Below are 20,680 nucleotides of genomic sequence, written 5' to 3' on the forward strand. Positions count from 1 at the left end.
AGTAAGCAGAAGTACCGTGTATGTGCTTGAGTCCTGCTCCAAGGCTTTTTTGCTTCGCTGTGACAGATGAACTTCTTGCTTGAGTTGAGAAATGAACTTTTTTTTTTTTCCCCTCCCTCAATTTAAGCCACCTACAGCGAGCTTCTGATAATCTAGCTCTGTTCCCATCCCTCCTGTGTTTTCATAAGTGATTCTGCCAGCTTCGAATCCTCCTGCGTTCTGTCTGAAAGAAGGATACGGCTGATAAGACACAAGAACGGTGTAGTGTTGATAGTAAATGCTTCCATTCCCCCCACAACAAAGTGAACCACAGGGTCAAAAACATGTTGAAACCCATTTAAACCACCTTGAGGTTTCCTGTTTGAAAGCATCAACGCTCAGGCATCTCCTCGGCCGTTTGAAATTGCCCCACGTATCGCTACCTTTATAGGGCGGTGAGGCATGGGAAACCATTTTAAGGCAATGCAGATGGGCAATTTAGCTTTTAACAGACGCGGGGGGTTGCAAATGGCCTGAAATTGGAGAGAAAGTGTTGAGTTTAGTGGAAGCAGCAGTCACACAACCACAGGAGAAGCTTTTGTCTAGTGAGATGAATTTACTCAATAACCTCTGCCTAATGGGGCTGTCTATTATTTTCTGTTTTGTGCCTATCTCTATTCCTCTCTCTTTCTCCACAGTTTAGGTATTGTGTGCTATTATTTTGTGTGTTATTCTCTTCCCATCTTTTTATTCTGTCTGTCTCTGCCTCGCTCTCTCTTTGTCTCGTCTTTTTCAGGGCATTCACAGGCCTTTTGAAAAATCTGAAAAATGTATTATGTAAATGTAACCCCTTAAACAATATGGAAAAGTCTTAATTATTTAACATCTCGTCATGTTTTTTCACCATGCAACAGAAGGTGTTTTTGTCCAGTATAACCATTCATCCAGGACAGAGTTACTAGTACAGCTGACATTCTAACTGATTTAACACAATTAAAGGCATATGTTGGCATCACAAAAACCCATTATTTTTGAACACTGGCAACATCGAGATACACGTCATGTAAAGTCGATGTGCATTGTAGAATGAAGATCCAGCTCTTTTCTATAGACTAATCTGAGTTGCAGGTAACTGATACCTGGTTTTGTAAAGCTTTTGTCAGTGATACTCGCATCCATTCTGATCCAATCTCAAGATGTTTTATCTATTATCTCAGACTCGTCTCTCTCTTGGTCCACACCAGATTTAAGTCCAGTTCCTGCAGTGCCTCTGGCTGCTCTCATTTCAGACTGGAGAGATAGAGATATTCTTTAATATCACACATCACAGACCATGTTTATATTCCTATGTGTCTTTGGCATCTGAGAACCAAGTATTCTCATTTTAAATGCGTAGTTTTATGGCCCAATGTGTGTAAATAATCAACATTTAGGAGCATTAAAGCTACTTGTTTTTCCCATTTAACATTTTAAACTTTTCTAAATCCATAGTAAGTGAAGGAAGTGAGATCACAGTTTACTCTCACTATGAACAACAATACATTGGTACGTTGGTCCCAGTCTTGATTTGGTCTCAAGCCTGTGTGGACTCGGTCTTGGTTCTGTCTTGAAACTGGTCAGACTTGGACTTTTCTCTGACTCCACGTCAGCAGTCTTTACTACAGTCCTGGCTTCTGCCAAGAAACGTGTTCAGGGGATCCTTAATAACCTGTAGCCTACATGCTGAAACATAGGCAGTGCTGTTGAAACAACAGTTTCATGTAATCTAGATATCTAAAAAAAAACTTTTTTCAACATATTTTAGCACAGTTCTAATAGATGTCACAGAAATCATGATTATAAGTCTATTTCCCAACATCAATATGGTTTAATTTTGTCGCACTAGCACGTCCCAGCTATGTTTCCTTGGCTACTGTTGCCCAGGGATGGGGGAAAAAATTGATTCGTAGATGCATCGCGATGTGGATGTGGACGCAATGCGCTAATGTCCAAATACGATTTTTTAAATGTTAGTTAATAACATGATGTTGACGGAACAAAAAAGGTGGAACTCAACTGCGAAGGCAGTGCAGCACCTGGACAGTCTACAGCGCACACACACTAGAGCTCATCTTCACAAAACGCAGAGTTTGCAAGCATGTTTTGATTTAATGACTAAATAATTACCTTTGCAAGATGAACGTGAAGTATATTGTGAAAACTTTCTACGCTGTTAACCAGAGACTAACGTTAGCGGAGCAGAGCAGCGAACTAACAAATGAGACCAGCTGACCAACACACACTGCAGCATTGAACAACATAAACCAACTCTGAGGTGAAGAAAATAACTCAGTGCTCAGTCTGTTTCACCTCAAAAACCCTGCACCTGCTCAGCGTCTTGGACAGCGATGTCTTTTACCGAAGCTAACGGTGCAGCAGAAAGGCTGCTCTCCACTACTGGAGACATGACGTTAATAACAAAACAGTGGAGCACTCCGCCTCCCCCTCAGTTTGTTATTCTCATACAGGCAGGAGACTGTAAGATGCTTTCAAATGAATTCATTCATTAATTAAGGCATCAGAATGAAGGCCTTTTAGAATAAAAGGACCATTTATCTTATCTGCCAGTTATGTTTCATGTTATATTTCAGTGGACTAAGTACACCAGTGAATGAATCTGGAGCAAGAGATTGCAGGGTTTCCGACAATGTATTGCAAGCCTGGCAGCCCACTGGGCCCGAGTTGACCACCTGCTGGGCCTAAGCATCGGAGATTTAAAAAAAAAAAAGAAAGTATTTTAAGATGTTTTCAAAATGTGATGTTTTCTAAATGTGTTATACAAGTAGCGTAGCTCCTTTAAGGAATAGCGCAGTGTGCGGTCTAGAGAGAGAGAGAGAGAGGGAGAGAGAGAGGGAGAGCATGTGTGGAATGGTGAGGCTGCAGCTACCAGAGCAACCCGCCTACCATCCGAGAGCAGGCTGAGCAGGCAGAGAGCGGGAGAGTTTGTGTCGAAAAAAAGCACCTATACCCAGGGAGACACGAGAGCAGCTGCTCGCTAACAACTAGAGGGAGGACAGACGTCTCACTCCGCCGCGACCCCCCCCCGCCCACCCCTCCTCCTAACAACTTTTCCGGTGGAAACCCTGAATTTTTCCCCCTCTCCTATTCATTCAATCGAGAATCAATTTTGAGTCGAATCAAATCGTGAGATTCCCAAAGATTCCCACCTCTACTGCTGCCTCTTCTGTGTGTCTGGTGTGTACTCGAGGTGTCAGAAGATATCACATGGCCAGTGTCTTTCCGCTATCAATTTATATTGCACAACTATTAACATAGTGTGTTTTATTCGTTCATAATCTTAAAGTTTGGCATTAAGTTGAATTCCAGGTCGAACAGTCACATTTTTAAAAGTCAAATCAGAAACCTTGAGAAACCTTGAAGATACTCCTCATCTACTGTGTGTGTACCATCATTTTTACCTTATGATTCAGCTTCCATTCAGTCTCTTCATGTGTTTTTGCAGCGTAGGTGCCGGGTATGACTGTTTTATTCCTCCCTCTCTCTCTCGCTGTCTGACTAGTACTGTTGGTTTTAGAGATCTCGGCAGACTGACTAGAGGAGGCTTTGCTGCAGGCAGCTCCTTCTCCCTAATGAGAGAAATGGAGCCATTCACTACACACATACGCTTCTACGCTCTGTGTGTGTGTGGGTGCACGTGTGTGTGTGTGTGTTCATAGCAGCGTGTCTGTGTGTATGCGGTGGGAGCGTTTGAGTGTTTATGTATGTGGTTTTGTGAAATTGGTTGTGTGAAATACAACACGTGCACGTATTTGAGTCAGCGTGTTTCTGTGTGTAGCTATGGGTTTGTTTTTGAGTATTTTGTGTGTGTGTGTTAGTGTGTGTGTGTGTGAGAGAGAGAAGTTTCATTCCTCGCCTCTCCACACTCTATTTCAAATTCTTTCCTCTTGTGAAACTGAGGAAACTGAGCAGTTTATGTGGCTGTTGAACACAACATTTCATTTTCTCACTGTGTGCTGATGTAGTTGACTGGCTTCCCTGTGGCACTCTTGGAAGGATTCAACTCCATGTTTCTTCTTCTGTGGTGCTATATTTCTGTTTGTTATTTTATTAATTGGTCTATCTCGTTTTGTTCGACCAACAATCCAAAACTCCTCACAACTGAGAAACTGCACGTAGGTAATATTTGGCTTTTTTGCTTAAAAATTATGTGAAATGAATTGATTATCAAAATAATTGCTGATTCATTTTCTGTCAACCAACTAATCAATGAATCGACTGTAATTTCAGCTCTATTCTTATCAATGACATCCACTTAGCTGTATGCTGAGAGTTAGAGGAGAGGATTTTGTGACGCTGACCTGACTCTGCCTTTTGTTGACTATTGGTCACATAACACACTGTAAATACACCGAAACATCTCAGTAATGTAGATCACATTTGGCTCTCACACCGCTGCTGGCGGCTGGGAATAATATTTACTGTAATAGCCGCAAAACCTGCATCATGTTTCACCACCTTATTGCATCTGTACTCGATCTAGCTGGAGTGTTATTGAGGCATCTGTGGCCAGTGTTGGGATTTTTACTTCAGCCTGACAGATACTTGAGTTTTGAGGCCGACATCGATATCAACACTCCCCATCATAAAAATCAGACTCCAGTATATCCTCTGATATTGTTTCATTTTACATAAACATGGAACATAAACAAACATTTCATGATTAAGAGGAAAGAAATTTTATTGTTGAGTAAAAATAGTCAATTTAAAAGAGACACAAATAATCAGATGAATAATCCAGTAGTCGGTCAACAGATAATTAACAGATGATTACACTTTGAAGTACACTGACCGAGCACTTTATTAGGAACACTTGTGCATTCTAATGCGATCCAGTACAACAGCTCTGCCATAATTTCTATTCTAAGAAGCTTATACATTTTTCAGCTTTTGTTGACATTGTCAGAAAGGTGATAATTCCACTTTTCAATATAATGCCTCCAGTACAACACCACCAACCAATTTACCTCAACTGCAGAGGTTACTAGGCCTTTATTGGAAGCAGGCTTATATTAGAGAGTGGCCTTTATCTCTAATTGCCTCTGTTTGATAAGTACATTGGCTCATATTTTTGTACTCCTTGTTTTCTGATCTGCTTCCGTTCACTCTCTACTATGTCGTGGAAAATTCAGTCACTTGCACGGGTCCCATATGGTACTTCAAATGTAGCTACGGCTTGTACGTTACTAAAAACTACAGTTGGCTAAGTCCCCTCCCCCCCAGCCATTATTGGAGACCCGGCTTTTAATTGGCTACTGTCAGTTAATACTGTTATTTGATGAAGTACAGTAAGCTTCATAAAAGTAGAATTTATGGCAGAGCTGTATTGGATTGCATTAGGTTGCACAGGTGTTCCTAATACAGTGCTTGGTGAGTTTAAGTTTTTTGTAGATAATCATTAGTCGCAGCCATAAAATATATAAGTAATTTTAGTACCATAAATGTATTTGAAGTCTTAATTATGTTAAATAATAACATGAAAAAAAATGTCTTAAACTTGAATTGAGACAAATAAAACTTACACCCCTCACACCCCCCAAAATAGCCAGTAAACATTTAATACTGTGGTTCACTCCTCTTCATATTTTTTTTTGCATATCAGCCCACATCCATGAAAAATAGCAATATGTGAAAGTCAGATATTGGCAGATAATATCAGCCTACCAGCCATTCATTACGTAATAGCTAATGTCTTCCTCTCCTCTTTGATAAAAACATATTGGGGAATATCTTCCCAAAATCTAAAAGAATAAAGGCTGTAATATCATTTGTAACTTGAAATCGTTCATCACTGTCCGCTCAGAAATGGTGTTCCATCAACATTTTACCACCCAGCACTGCGCGGCTATCGTATGTCGGCGCGCTCATGTTTATGTTATATCCATGTCACTGTCACCGTGTATGATGAGTCTATTCCACACACCTCTGATGTTTTGCCACAGCAGCTGAGGGGATTACTCCTCAGGCTACAGAGGGAGAGAGAGGGAGAGGGGGAGAAAAAGCATAACAGAGTGTGAATTGACCATAAAGCTCTGCCACTCTGAAGGGATTAGAAGGGGTTAAACTGCAGGGCGCGATAAAGGACTGGTATTTCTCTGTCACACACTTTGGTTGCCGTCGTGTACCTGTGTGTTTTTGTGCATGTGTAAGAAAGATGTAGCATGACCTACACCAACCACATCATCACGCTTGTAGATGTGTACGCGTGTGTGTGCTTCTGGATGTGTGTGCATGTATGCGTTTTTGAAGAAGCACGTGTGTGAATGTTTGTGTGTGTGTGAGAATGACCTATAACTACCATGGGGCAGGCAGGCAGTTCCAGAGCCGAGCAGCAGGGGATTACTGATGGGTTTTTCTCTGCATGCTGATGCTCAGAACCGGGGGAAAAAAAAAATGTTGCATGGAGAGAGTAAAGAGGAAGAGGAGGAAGAGAGGGAGAGCGTGTGTTTGTGTGCTAGTGGGAGTACGGGCGAGAGGGCAAGACAGACCGAGTGAGGAATTGCCGCTCGTGCTGCTATTTAAGAGTGACTTAGTGGCTGTTGGGGTTGTAACATACCGCAGGAACACAGCGCAAATCCTCGGTTGATCATCCGAGCTCTATACACTGCTGTTGCGACAGTGATGTTTTATGTTACGTGAGATGTATGAAGAAAAACAGACAAAATGAACTCCCTCTCATCATAAATTAAAGACTTGAATATCCGTTTTCTGGAGTCGGAACAAGTCCACCCCCACTAACACTGACTGGAACATAGAGATTGTTATTCCAGGTGAAGAATTTATTTTCTTTTTTCACAGATTTTCTTGACAATAGATGTATCTTTTTCTATTTATATCTATTTCTTTTTTTTTTCTTGCAGCTTCCTACACATTTTTAAACATCAAAATACCACCGCCACATTATTAGCTGAGATCCGTTGTTTATTATAAACTATGGCTGTCACTTTTTCAAAATGTCAAGTTCAAACGAATTCAAACTAACAAGTAATTACAACCCATATACGAGGGCTGGATGATTAATCAAATTTTATTTTCAATTATGATTTTGGCTTCCAGTGATTATGAAAACAAGATAATGGAGGTAAAATGATTATTGTGCTGCGTTCCGTGATTGATCTTGTTTTGTCTTGTGTACAGCGGCGCGCTTTCGCCCCTCCCTAAAAACCCAAACTCACTCTCACTGGGAATCCACACAGGAAGCCAGACGTGAGAGGCGGGTAAGCATGTTCTGTCTGTTCAATCCATACCGACTCCGACCTGCGTTCAGGTCATATTTCCCTGTGCGGTGTCATACAGCCGCACTATGTGTCAGTCAGACGAGGTTGTATTTATTATCTTAGTTTACTGATAGGTCAAAGAGCGTGCGATAGGTCACGCTGATAGTGAATTTTAAGAATACCTCCTGCTGGATCACAAGACAAACTACTTCAAGTGCTCTGCTGTGCTTACAGACTGTCTGTTTTGAATTCAAACAGGTCATTACAGTTTGAATATTTCATTTTTCCCCATGTTCAAACAAAGTTCAAATTTCGAATAAAAAGTGACAGCCCTACTATAAACAGAGGAGGCCATGATGGACACTGTCTAACACATTTAGAGCTGACATTTCCTAAATTAAAACCACATCTCCCATAGGCCCCGTTGCTTTTCCTTGGAAAGGAAAAGGCAGATATAAAGTTGTGAAGTAATAAGACTCTTTGGTTCTCTCCTTTCTCTATTAAAAAATCTTGAAAAACAGAAAGAGTCTCTTGGATAATTCAGTGATATTAGCCTACAGCTTTATGTTATGTTCTTGAACCACAGCAAAGTCGCCGGATTCATGATTAGACAGAGCTGTATGCTTTATTGATTGCCAAGATAAGGTAGCTGAAGAGGAATTGGTTATTTGGTGGCTCAGGCAGCATGCTAGTTAGATTAGTATGTTGTTTGCAGGCTAGTTATCTTAGCATGCTAACTGGCATAACAAGCTGTTTGTTGTTTGGGTTAGTCAGCCACTCAGACAGTATGCAGGTTAGCTTAACATTCTTTTAGCATGCTAGCATGTTAGCTTAGTGTGCTAGTTGGGTGAACATGTTGTTTGTTGGTTGCTTCATTTGGTGGCTAATTAGCTTAACATGCTGTTAGCATCCTAGTTTGTTTAATGGATGTGCTAACCTTAGACAGGAGTGTATACTTTGTCGGTTGCTAAGATGATGCATCTGAGGGTGGTTGTTTGGCTGTTGCTTGGTGTCGGTCTTTCATGCAAGTGACTTATTGTGAGAAATGAATATGGTAATTATTATTCCAAATGAAAATGCTACGCACGTCACCTTTACATTATTCTTTTTAAATCACCCGAAGACATGATCTTTGTTGCTTTTATGAGGTGGATTCTCAACACTAGCAGTATGCAGAGCTTTGCAGCACTGGCTGTGCTTTCAGACAGTCCATTCTATGCTCTCTGCTCTCCCCTCTTGTCCCTCCAGGTTTTGGCAGCCCTGTTTGGGTTCTGGAAATGATTACCGTGCCAGACAGACCAATCAGATAAGGCTGTTACAGCGGCTGCAGAGGGTCATGGGTAGGGGTGAGAGGTCGCATTCCTTTCTCTCAGATTAGATCCACTCTTCACACTGTTAACACTGTAAACTGTCACAGCTGTGTGTGTGTGTGTGTTTGTGTAAGTGTGATTGCACATCAATGTGGTGCATAATAATTGTTTCAAGAAGATGCTTTGGTGATGTCATAATGAGTCACTGACAGTCTTGCGCATAACGTGCATCATTATTGTACAGCAGTAGGGGATATTGCATAAAAGAATGACACATTTAGTTTGTCATCTGGAGGGAGCCACTAGAAACCAGAGCTGTCACCTGCTAGCTCCTCAACTGGGCCTTTATCACATAGCATATTTGGTTGTATCAGTGATGTCACACTCATACGTCTACATATCCGACTCAGGAGTGGATCTGAGTTTGCTTTATGTGCAGCTGTTGTTCTCAAAGTCAAGCTGAGCCAAATTGAGCCATTCCAGGCTAAGCTTCAACATGGCTAATGGAGCCATGGATTTTTATGTGTTTGTCCTGGTTCAGTGTTTCTGGCACTTCGCTTCACGCTTGGAGTCACAGCGCATTTTTTCCACATTTTGCAGGCTGGAAAAAGAGGCTAGAGGGCCAGAGCAAGGCCGGAACACACACACACACACACTCACACATGCAAAGACACACGTCTCCATTCATGTCATTGCCCTTGGTTGACCTCTTCACATGCACATTTGCACATGTGCACATGTTAACTCAGTGACGTCTTCAGTCACTGAGTCAACTTCAGTATCGTTTTGAGTGTTTTAGTGAGTGAGCGAGTGTTGAGTTTTAGTCACATCAGAAATCAACAGCTTTGCGTTCAGAGAGCGGTCGCTGGTTTGGGATATTTGTGTGTCGATTGTGTTTACATGTACGGCTACTGATGTCCTGTTTACATGAAAAGTGTGTGTGTGTGCTGGAGAAATGTGTCAGCTACAATGACACAATGAAGGGGATTACTTTTCAAATGCAGTGAGTATATCACCTCTGTTCAAACAACTGGCTGTGTTAGTGTGTGTGTGTGTGTGTGTGTGTGTGAGAGAGAGAGAGAGAGAGCCCTGGAGCTTAGTGTTACCCCACTCCAGAGGTCTGTTAGGGAAATGAATGGGGTTGATACTGAGAGGGTCCAGCACATCCAGATTAACAGATTTTTATCACCGTAAACGGAACTCGTTTTCACAATCTTTGGAGCTCTCCTTCTCATTTTCACAAACACACAGTCACGCAGACATCATTAGTATGCATCACATGAACAGTTTCTTTTTACACTCCCTCACTGTTTAAGGATGGATCCTTTTGGACAGATGCTGCCGGTTCGGTCACATGACTTTATTTCTTTTGCTTATGTTGTAGATATGACGTTTTGCTTCCCTCACTGTCCAGTTTGAAGTTCATCTCTATGTTTTTCTTACCTCCAAAAGGGCTTGAATAATTACCTTAATGTATGATCTTAATTTAAAGTTATTTTTCTTCCTGGAGCTTCTTTTTTCTTGGGTCTAATAGTGCTTAGAGAAGCTGCTTAGATAGTGCTTTGTTTCTGTATATGGCCACACTTTCTGTGACATCCCCGTCCTGTTATTTATGCATTTCCTCCTGCACTTTCTTCTTTCTTCCAGCAAAAAAAAAAACACTGGCCGGGCTACCTCAAGGGACTGCGTTTAGGTGGAAGCCATTCAACTAGAATTTTTTTTTAAAAAAAAGAGCCATTGAGTGTGTTTCTAGTGCTCTGTGACGGAAATGTTCAAAAAGCTTATGGAGGCAGGCGAAAACAAATAAACAAATTGAGCCTGTGAGAAGATAGTGGCCCGATGCCAAGTTCCAGGGACTGAAAAAAAAAAGTATATCCTGAGTTGATTGAAAATGTTCCAAAACATTTGAAATCGGGAGGGGGGGGGGGATGGGGATGGGATGCGAGGCTTGTGACGGAAGCTATCACTTCTCTAACACTGGCAACAGCAACGGATATATGTTCACAAAAATGGAATATGGCCCCTCATTCTGTGCCAAGAAGTCCTGGCAAATAAAATGAATGCTTGTTTTCAGACTGCTGGTTTTAGTTATACAAAACATTTGTCAAAGGCAGAGATGCTCTAAAGGCAGATATATTCTTATTGGATGAGTTGACCCTGAAAACTGTTAGTTTTACCTAACTTGCAGAACGGAGTGTTAAAGACAGATGTTTGGCTGAAATATAAAAATGGAAATAATGTATTTTTCTTTTCATTTATCACCAGAGCGTTCACCATCATAGAAAGTCAGCAGGCCAGTTAACTCGCTGTCCGTCACAACCTCGGGCTTATAGCTTTCAATTTGAACTTTGAAGGTCAGCTATGATAACTAGTCACACTGATAAGTCGTAACCACTTTATGATCCGCTTTAGTGCGTCGCTCTGATGTTACAGCCGGTTTCAGCTCAGCGAACGATATTTCTTCTTCTACAACGGCTTCATAGAAAAAAATCTTTGCTTAACTAAAATCCACTGCAAATGTGCAGCTTGTATAAAATGATGACTCATGTTATTGGCTCGTTGCAGTTAGGATACTGACTCAGTGCGTGAGTTACACACACACACACACACACACACAGAAAAAAAAAAACGGTGCTCATTATATGAACACGTAGGCCTATGCTGCTCTCATATTGCTATAAAAATAAGCATAATCTTGCCAGTTGGGTTTGGTGATTTCTTACGTGTTCGGGGTGAATCAGCTTCTTTCAAGATTTTTTTTGAATCGGCTTCGTTTTAGTGATTTAGCCTCGGTTTAAAGGTGTTGACACTTTTCCCAAAAGGCTCTCCTCATATGACTGAAGCAGTGTAATCTAAACATCAAACATTTTCTTCTCACAATCTACGAAACATAAAATATTACGACTAAACGACCTGTGCAGATTCACAGTATAAAAAGTTTCAGGTGACAGTGTGTTTTTATTCGACTGTTCAGGTGTTACAATGAAGTGTAGTTGAGCAGAAACAGAAGAAGAAGAAGCGTTGCCAGCGGTCACTGAGGATGCTCAGAGCTCACTGGCCACATGGGACGGTATCATTGCTCCCTTAACGTGTATAATTCCTGTTCAAACAGTATGATGGGGCGTGACAATAGACAGCCAGGGATCAAACTTGTGTTGTAGAGATCAGCGAGGCAGCTTGGAGCCAGAAAGGTGTGACCCGCTAAAGAAATCCGATGACTCCCATCGGTTGGACGAGTGCAGCGTGAGGTCACCACCGAAGCTGGAAATAACAATCTCCAAGACGTTTTTAGTTTCCATTTCATGGGATCTCTAATAACTTCACAGAAGTACGCTTTCATGGCCAAGTGTGAGACTAAATGACTTGTCAAGATGGACTCTGCTGTTAACAACCTCGCGAACTCCTCTGAATATCTTCTCTCAGCGTCCTCTGGGGGTCGTGTCTCTCAGGTCAAGGGTAGACAGCATGTTTACAGTATTGGATTGCTGCCTCGGAGCAAATCCGCAGAGACACGGTCCCTTCTGTCTCTGTCTCCGTACTGTATCTCTCTTCCTCTCTCTCTCTCTCCCTCTCTCTCTCTCTCCAGGCCAGGCCTTTTCTGTGCTCTCACGCCCTCTCTGACCCCCAGGCCCAGGGGTGTCCCCTCCACACGCCTGAGGGAAAAACTGTCTAACAGCAGCATCAGGAGGACTCTAGCTGTAACTCAGTCCGACTGAATATTTATTCAGCAGCAGCAGGTCTCCGGCTGCGGATGGATGATATGAGAAACACTGATACTTCACTGTGGAACAGTATTTTCATTTTCCAGCGTGCTCTTGGCCTGAGCTAGACCAGCTGGTCAACAATAGGAGCACCTAGCGTGTGCATTTTCCATACTACTCTCTCAGATATTTAGAATCCCTCTTGATTTTTAAAAGGCTGCTCTCACCTGAGTTTGATGGTCCTCATTCTGTTTTCATTTTAAACCTTTTATCCTTTATTTTTCTGTCAGTATTCATAATTTGATTTCATATAATTCATTTGAACATTTATGTGTTCTGATATCTGTTATTTTTTTATTTATTTTTTAATCTCCATCCTTTATTTTTTACTGTTCAGTTTTTAATTTCTCGTGCGCAGCACTTTGACACCGTGTTGATAATTGCTTTATGAAGAAAGGTTATTATAATCATTGCTAAAGAGGGCAAGCAATCACAATAACAACAAGCAAAACCCTATCATTTGAATGAAAAGTGCTTTTTTTTGTACGCACTTGAATTATGATTTCCTTACCGAAAGAAAAACAAAACCAAGGCGAGTTCCAGTACATCACCTCTCTCAAGCAGGACAGCTAACATATGCAACTGATTATTTATGAACCCCTATGGGCGTATGCCTGCCAAAACCTACACTACAGTGCTGCACCCAGCTGAAATATTGCCTTAAGGTTAACAAGAGCACCGCTTGAATATCTATAGCGGTGTTATAGAAATGCAACAAGCTTTGGGCTGAGTTTCAAGTCCACATACCTGAGATAAACACGTCCAGTCAGAGAGCGTGACCGCAGGCTTCAGATGTTATGTTAACAAGGGCAACGTCAGACGGTGATTTGGTTCAGAAATGAAATGTGTGTCAGTGGATTAGTTTGCACACATCCCTGTGCAAAGTCCATATGCGTCAGTATCATGTAAGTGTGTGTTTATGAGAGAGACCTTGACAAGGTAACGAGAACGCAAGAAAAGGATGTTATTATTGTCAGGTATGAGTGTGTGTACATAGTGTGTGTGTGTGTGTGTGTGTGTGTGTGTGTGTGTGTGTCCATTCATAACCATGAATGTCCATCTTATCAAGTGATTTAGTCACATATCATTTTTAAGATCATTCCACTTATTTCTTTCACATTTTCGTTTGTTTGGAATATTCTTTTTTTTTTTTTAAATCTTGAAATAATAAAATGAAAACAAGACAGAAGAAGGCAGATCATCCACTGATATCAGGATGATAACTCTTCTTCTAATAGACTGATTTGAACTAGAAATTAGTGCAGAAATTGAAGTGGACTTGTTCAGATGGACAGTGTTCTTGCAGTGTTCTTGGTGGTGATAGGAAGGATTATAAACTTCCACTAACACATCATAAGCTCTTCACGAACTGAGTCTGAATGTGTGTCCTTCATGTCTGCAATAACGCCATTGTGATGCTAAATTGCTTCTTGTAGGGAAATTATCTTTTTACTTGCCCACAGGGAGGTCAGAGGTCAGGTTCAGCTGCAGAGCAGCAGCCCCGAAGCTGGTAGGAATTCAGCGCCTTGATGGTTTTTAACATTGGGAGCTTTAAGTTGAACGATTAATCGCTATCTACACACCATAATCAGTTCCTCTCTTATTCTGTCATAAAAACTCCTTGAGGATGAGAACACGTGTGCAACTGTTAAATCCTTCCCCCATGCGAGGCCGTGGCCTTGCAGCAGAACTGGAATGCCGTCAGTTCTTAGACGTGATAATCAGAACCAGATTCAAAAACGCAGCATCCTGTCCAATCGCAATCAGGCCAATGCGATGCCTCAAGAATTCACCCTCTTCCTCTCCGACTCTAACCTCATGTCAAAAACGTAGATCCAGATTTGATTAGCAATGCAATTAGAGTAGTGTTTCTTCAGTGTTTTCATGTCACAGCCCCCTGAGTAAAGACAAATTAGACTCCAGACCCCCATTTGATAAGATTTGGTCCCAGGGATCCTATAAGGAGAGAGGTCTGTTGTTGATTTAGTGTCATATTGGACTGAACTGAATTGCATGTCTGTCCAGAATGTAAACGGGGGGGATGGTGCTGCTCAAAGTGGCACGTGAAACATATCAACATAATTAAGTTATGGTAAACCAAGTTTTTCTCCATTCTGATGAAGAACCTCTGGATCCCGCTCGGGGACACCTGGGATTTATTGAGATCACCGTGACAACCACTATGTTAGAATATATTTTGACAGGAAGGGGGGGCAGGTTAGAAATGTCTCTGTGGACACATATCATACAAGAGCAGAGAGATATGTACTCAATCAGCTTTTGTCATTGTAACCTTCAAGCCCCCAACTCACAGCCTATCAAATTTTAGCAGGGTGTGATGTCACTTCCTACTGAAACAGGCAACATTGAAGAAGTTTAGGGCTGCAACTAAAGATTATTTTCATTAATTCATTTCATTAATTTGATGATTATTTTCTCAATTAATTGATCAGTTTTGCAGCTCTAAACAACTTCACATGTAAAAATAGATCTAACATTAGGTCATCTTAACATTTGTGCAGTGATGGCAGCATGTATGATTGTGCAGTGTAAGATTCATAACTCAATTTTTCGGTGAAAGAGAAATACACATGTTTTTAATATATCGTTTCCATGACTGTGATCCTTTGCTATTAATATCACTGTGGAAAAGCCCCTTTGAGAGCACTTTGTCAATATTATTAGTGCTACTACTAATGAAACAAATTTATTCATCCTGGTGTGGAATCTAATCAAAATGTCACATTGGGATCGTTTGGGGTTAAGAGCTTCTCAGTTTCAACTAGAAGAAGCCAGTGAGACGCGGTTGCTCGTAGCGTTTTCTTTGTAAACTAATTGCTGTGAATGTTATTCAGATGTGGAAACACGATGGAACACACAATGTTTTCACACCGTAGAATGATCCAGAAAGCCTCGAGAACAGTGTTTAGAGCTCCGGATATTCAAACATTCCTCTGAAAAACTGAATAATAATCAGTGCTGCAGTCAATTAATCAATCAGAGAAAATTAATCAGCAACAATCAGTCATTTATTAAGTTAAAAATTCACCGGTTCCAGCTTCTCAAATGAGAGGATAAGCCGCTTTTTCTCAGTTTTATATGATTGTAAATTTGGTCAGAAAAAAATAAGCAGTTGGAAGACGTCACCTCGGGTTCAGTTTACAAAAGGACCATATGAGCGAGCTGATTTAGTAGTCTGACCCCTGTGGACAGATGGAAGAGGGCAAAAGAAGGTTGGATTTAACAGCAGAGAGGAGGAGGAGGAGGAGGAGGAGGAGTGTGATGGGTTAAATGTTCTGGATTTAGAGAAGTTCTTCCTCCATCTGATCTGAACTGCTGTGTGCACTTTAATAAGCACTTTCATTTATATTAAACATGCAAATGTAGCCTTTGCAAGGAGATTGATATGCATGGAGGATATGTGTGTGTGTGTGTATTTGTGTCTGTGTGTGTGTGTGTGTGTACTACTTTATCAGGGTCTTCTGTTCATTAGCCCAGTGTAATTGTGTTAGCAGTGTTGCTGGCAGGGCGGGAAGAAAATATCTGTGTGTAAAGGTCACATCAGAGGAGAGATGACATACGGATAGATGACACACACATCGTAGCACACACACACACACACACACACACACACTCTCTCCCTCTCTCTTCCTTACTCTCTGATGCCCATGAAGACAGCTCTGGCTGCGTTTTGTGAGTATGTGTTTGGATGCCTCCTCTTGCCCTAAGGTATGCATATGTCTTTGTGTGCGTGTGTAGGTGTGTGAGCGCCTGATTCAAGTGGCATTGCTTAATCAAGTGTGATATTCCTCCTCTGTAAGCTTGGCATCTGCATGTAGGCAGCAGAAAGAGCAGTTACATTATCTCCCGTTCGGTGTGTGTGTGTGTGTGTGTGTGTGTGAGCGTGTGTGTGTTGGGTTTCTTTATGTGTGTACAGCTTCCATTTTGTCGCTTGTCTTAGAAACATACAGCGTTTTTTTTTTTGATCAAATAATCAGATGAAAAGCAGAACGCAGTCCAAAGTAGAACTCAATCTAGCAGTTAACACATAAATGCTCGGAAGAGAGGATTAAAAGCATCAATAGCGACGTAAACCATAGTGACAGTATATAAATACATAAACATACCCGCAAATAACTTGTGTGAAAGCACTCTTGCGTGATCAAGTGCGCTGCTTGTGGTTCTCCTTATGAAATGAAATAACATCCTGGTTTATAAAAAGGTAATTGACACATCGCAGCAGTTAGGATCATTCTATTTCCTGCCTACCTTTACATGTGGGTGTTTAAGTGCCTCTCCTTAGTGTGCATATATGCCGTGTTAGTGCAGGGTTATTGGAACAATAGCTCTTGGAAATATTATAATAATGACAATACCGTGATCCTCTATTGGTCCATGTAGAGAAATAATCTTTTCAGGTCAGAGTTCATAGTCATAGCAGGAGCTGGAGGAGAGTCAAACTTCAACTTCTGGGATTTCTTTCCGGCTGTAATTGCAAGGCGATTAATTGCGAGCTCTACAAGGCTCTACTCTAAGGAAGGCGGCTTCCTGAAACCACCTGAACCAGCAGCAGGTATATTTCCAAAACCCACCCACCATTTGTACAATTTTACCAAGCAGCTTCATTTTTAGAACCAGAAAGGAGCTTCAAATGATGGTTGGTCACCTGCCAGAGTGGCTGACGGAGTAGGTAATTACCAAAAATTTTCCAGCATTTGGCTCATGGCTGCTGTTAATTTTTCACTCTTGTAGTTACACTTCACAGCCAAGAGGCTTTCATCGTGATTATCTGCAGCAGGAGTTATTTTACCTGATATTACCTCTTTAAATGATTGAAACACGCTGGTAATGTTCACAGGAGCAGTAACAAGCAGAGAGGACCTGCTAGCTCAGTTGACCATAACGTTAGGATGACACCCATAGGTGAGTTCAAAGTCAAAGCAAACTGCTTATCGACAGAAATGTCAGGTAAATCGTGATTGTTAATATAGGAGTGTTTGAAGCAAGTGTAGAAATAGTTATATATTTCCTCAGTGTATGTTCACATAAAGTTTATTTAAGTTAGTTTCATTTGATGCACATTTTAAACTGTACGTCATGCCAGGAATTGTCAGTTCTAATTTTAGTCAGCTGACAATTATCAAGTGACAGATAGGTGGTTGGTATCCCAGGGTTTTCTTCATCAAATTGATATTTACCAAAACATTAGGAAAATGTAAAGCAAATACATTAATCCGAGTAGCTGTACGTGCTCAGCAGTTAACAACCACACATGCTGAGAATTCAGCGCGACAGAATGTATGCTGTCATTACAGAGCTATTGATAAAGTTGAATTAAAAGTCACTGACTTGGAGAAATAAGCTCTATAATTTACAGAGCGCTCACTCTCAGAAGAGAGCAGCAGTAAAGACAGAAACACCACTGTGTGTATTTGATGCTACAGCAAACAAAGAACAGACAGTTTAAACATCTCCGCGGTCACAGTGAATGTGCAGCTTATGGTCAGAGAGCCTGTAAATGATCAAATCCAAGCACCTTAAAAAACACATCATCATGCACGCTCTGCAAACACAACCAGGACAACAAGCCTTTTGGTTTTAGTAACGTAACACTGGGTAAAGATTCAAATCTGCGAGGATCTGACCGAGCACAGTGACTCAAAGGTTCAAACCAAGAAGCAGGAAGTTGACTTTAACAATAAAAGTGTTGGCATAGAGCAAAAATGATCCAGAAGTATAAACACAAAGACATTGTTTGGTTTAAAGTCTGTGTGTGATCTTTATGTCATTATGGCCGCGTTTGTGTTTTCATATCTGTGCCGCATCATGTAACGCTCTGCTTCCTGTCAATCACCCGACACCTACAGGAGGAAATAATGGTTTCCATCAGGAAATGATCGCCTTCTTTGTTTTCACTTCTTTTCGAGTCTGAAAAAAAAAACACTCAGGATGTCATCTGGGCTTGGAGACTTGTAATGTATAACAGAAAGACTGTGTTACAAACTGGAGGGGGGGGTGCGTGGAGTTTGAAAGACACGGACAGGCACCGGTAAGGGATGGTCTAATGAAGGAGACACTCTTGAGTTGCATTGTGGGAAGTGTAGGATGGAGTGGTTTTGGAGTTTGACCCATTTTGGGTACTAAAAGTTTGGATATCTCACATAACTCACTTGAGTATCCCTAAAAACTAAGTAGCAGTTGTGATGACAATGAATACATGTTGAAACCATAGTTACATAGGCTACAGCATGCATTGTAAACTCATTATAAGTGACCATAATAGCTTATGTTGATAGAAAATAAGAGAAAATCTAACTGTGGGGAGTGTATATGAATTCATCATCTATTTAACATTTGCATGATTTTCATTATGTTTATTTAAAATGTTGCCGCCTCCATTCAACTTGGCTAATTCAGTATATTCTAATAAAATAAAAAAAAAAGACCTTTATCATTAACACAGCTCCTCTCAGTCTCGCGAAGGACAGGCGTTGCCAAGTCAGTGCGTCGGCGTCCCCGCCCTTCCTAACGGCGGTTGAACATTTGTACTGACAGCCCCAGTTTATAGCTGGTGTTACAGCACCACCGCGACAATAAAACAGGTTTCTATTGCAGCTCGAGTATAAAGTCTCTCAACCAAGATAGATGGTGATATTCCTCTCGCCTCCAGATATGAAACTACAGTATGCACTTAGTTTCCCATCTGTCTCCACACAGACCTATCAGCAACAGTAGGGGACTCTTTTTTTTTTTTTTTCTTCCTTCTCGCGTCCTTGTGTCAGTGTCCTGTGTCCTTTTTCCTGTTTGCCTGCACACTGATTCCAATGCAGCGATTTTCTTCTTTCAGACTCTGATTGAATGGGCAGTGCGGTTCCTTTTTTTTGTTTTCCCTCTCTCCATCTCTCCATCCTTCATTGCTCTCTCCCTCTCATTTTCTTAAACTGCAAAATTGCTGTTCTGCGGTTGGGAGCCAGCTTCGATTATCTACGCCAAATTCCCTGATAAAGAACTGTGTTTCTGGGCCTATTCAAGCACTTAAAGCCCCTCTAAATGGCTTTAGCTGCAGGGTCTCCTCTTTGGAGACTACACACACACACACACACTCGCAAAGACACGCACACAGACACACACATTCTCTTCATTGCAGTGATTTCAACCCCCATCATGGGAATGATCCGACTGCAGAGTAATTTCTTTTTTTTTTAAGCTTCGTCAACACATACAAATATGTTTCGCTGTTTTTGTCTCTCACACACTCACACACACACACAAACATTTCTGCCGGCTCACAGCATCTGTTAATATGCTTTCACCCGTGCTGGACAATTAGTATGTGTTTGCATGTGTGCATGTGTTAATAGAACGGTTCCTGTTTTAAGACGAAGACATGTTTGTATAATTGCATAAAGGAGATCATCCCTCTGAAAGTGTTAAAGCAGGAAGTAGTATTACAGCAACAAGGTGTAGGGAACAGCATGTGGTGGATTGATAAAGCGTTTGACTTTGACATGGAAAAGTGTGGTTCATGTCCCATCTCTTACGCAGAACAGACCTTAAGATTTTGAAACCCGCAAAGACCATAAAATCCCTGCATCGAACGACAACTGACAACACTCTGGACGACAGGTAGACAATGATTAGAGTCCCACGAGAACACCAACACTCCCGTATTCCCATAGCAGAATACATGCATTGCTAATTTGTGCTGTGATTGACGCACAAAAGGTAAAGAAACAAATAAGAAATGCTTAATTTGAATGAGACGGTGGATAGTTGAAGCCAAATGTAAAAATGAAACATGCTTAAAATAACTGATGAGAATGAGGTACTAGATAAGAATCCTTCAGCAACACATTGTATGAGTTTTGTGTGGATTAAAGGACACATAATGTGTTAATTAGTGAGGTTTAGAGGTGTTCACAGGTGGATTTTTTTAACCTTTGGACAGAGCCAAGCTTGCTGTTTCCCTCTGTGCTAAGCTAAGCTAACAGTCTCCTGGCTGTAGCTTCATATTCACACTCTTCCCCGAGATCCAACCCCTCTACATGCGCGACCAATTTGTAGGAGCCATAAAAAAAAGAATAAAAAAAGAACAGTCCCATCCCTAATTTGAGTAATCACGCTGTTGTTTCTGTTTGTTTCTACTCATGTGAAAGTAGTTTGTATAGCTGCTTTTATTCAGAAGAGAAAGTGCTAGAAAAGGAGAGGTGGGAAAACACTCACTCACACACACACACACACATACACACACACACATCAGGTACCAGTTGATGGATCTAGATATTTGTAACAACAAAAGAGTGGCAGCACACTCATAACTACAATGAACAAAAGTTGCTATTGACATTTCTGCAGA

At 41.2% G+C, this 20,680-nt stretch overlaps 1 protein-coding gene across 6 annotated transcripts in view; it reads left to right on the forward strand.

The window, feature by feature from the left end:
- LOC137184084 (plexin-A1-like) overlaps positions 1 to 20,680 on the forward strand; it is a 264,898-nt gene that overhangs the window by 9,915 nt on the left and 234,303 nt on the right. Inside the window, exon 1 of one of the 6 annotated variants that reach the window (XM_067591426.1) lies at positions 17,180 to 17,247. The exons of the other annotated variants lie outside the window; for them this stretch is intronic. The gene's annotated coding sequence lies outside the window, so the exon portion shown is untranslated. Of the gene's footprint in view, positions 1 to 17,179; positions 17,248 to 20,680 lie in introns of those variants that run through there. 6 annotated transcript variants of the gene reach the window in all.

This window comes from Thunnus thynnus, chromosome 6 (genome assembly GCF_963924715.1).
Source record: "Thunnus thynnus chromosome 6, fThuThy2.1, whole genome shotgun sequence".
Taxonomy (NCBI): domain Eukaryota; kingdom Metazoa; phylum Chordata; class Actinopteri; order Scombriformes; family Scombridae; genus Thunnus; species Thunnus thynnus.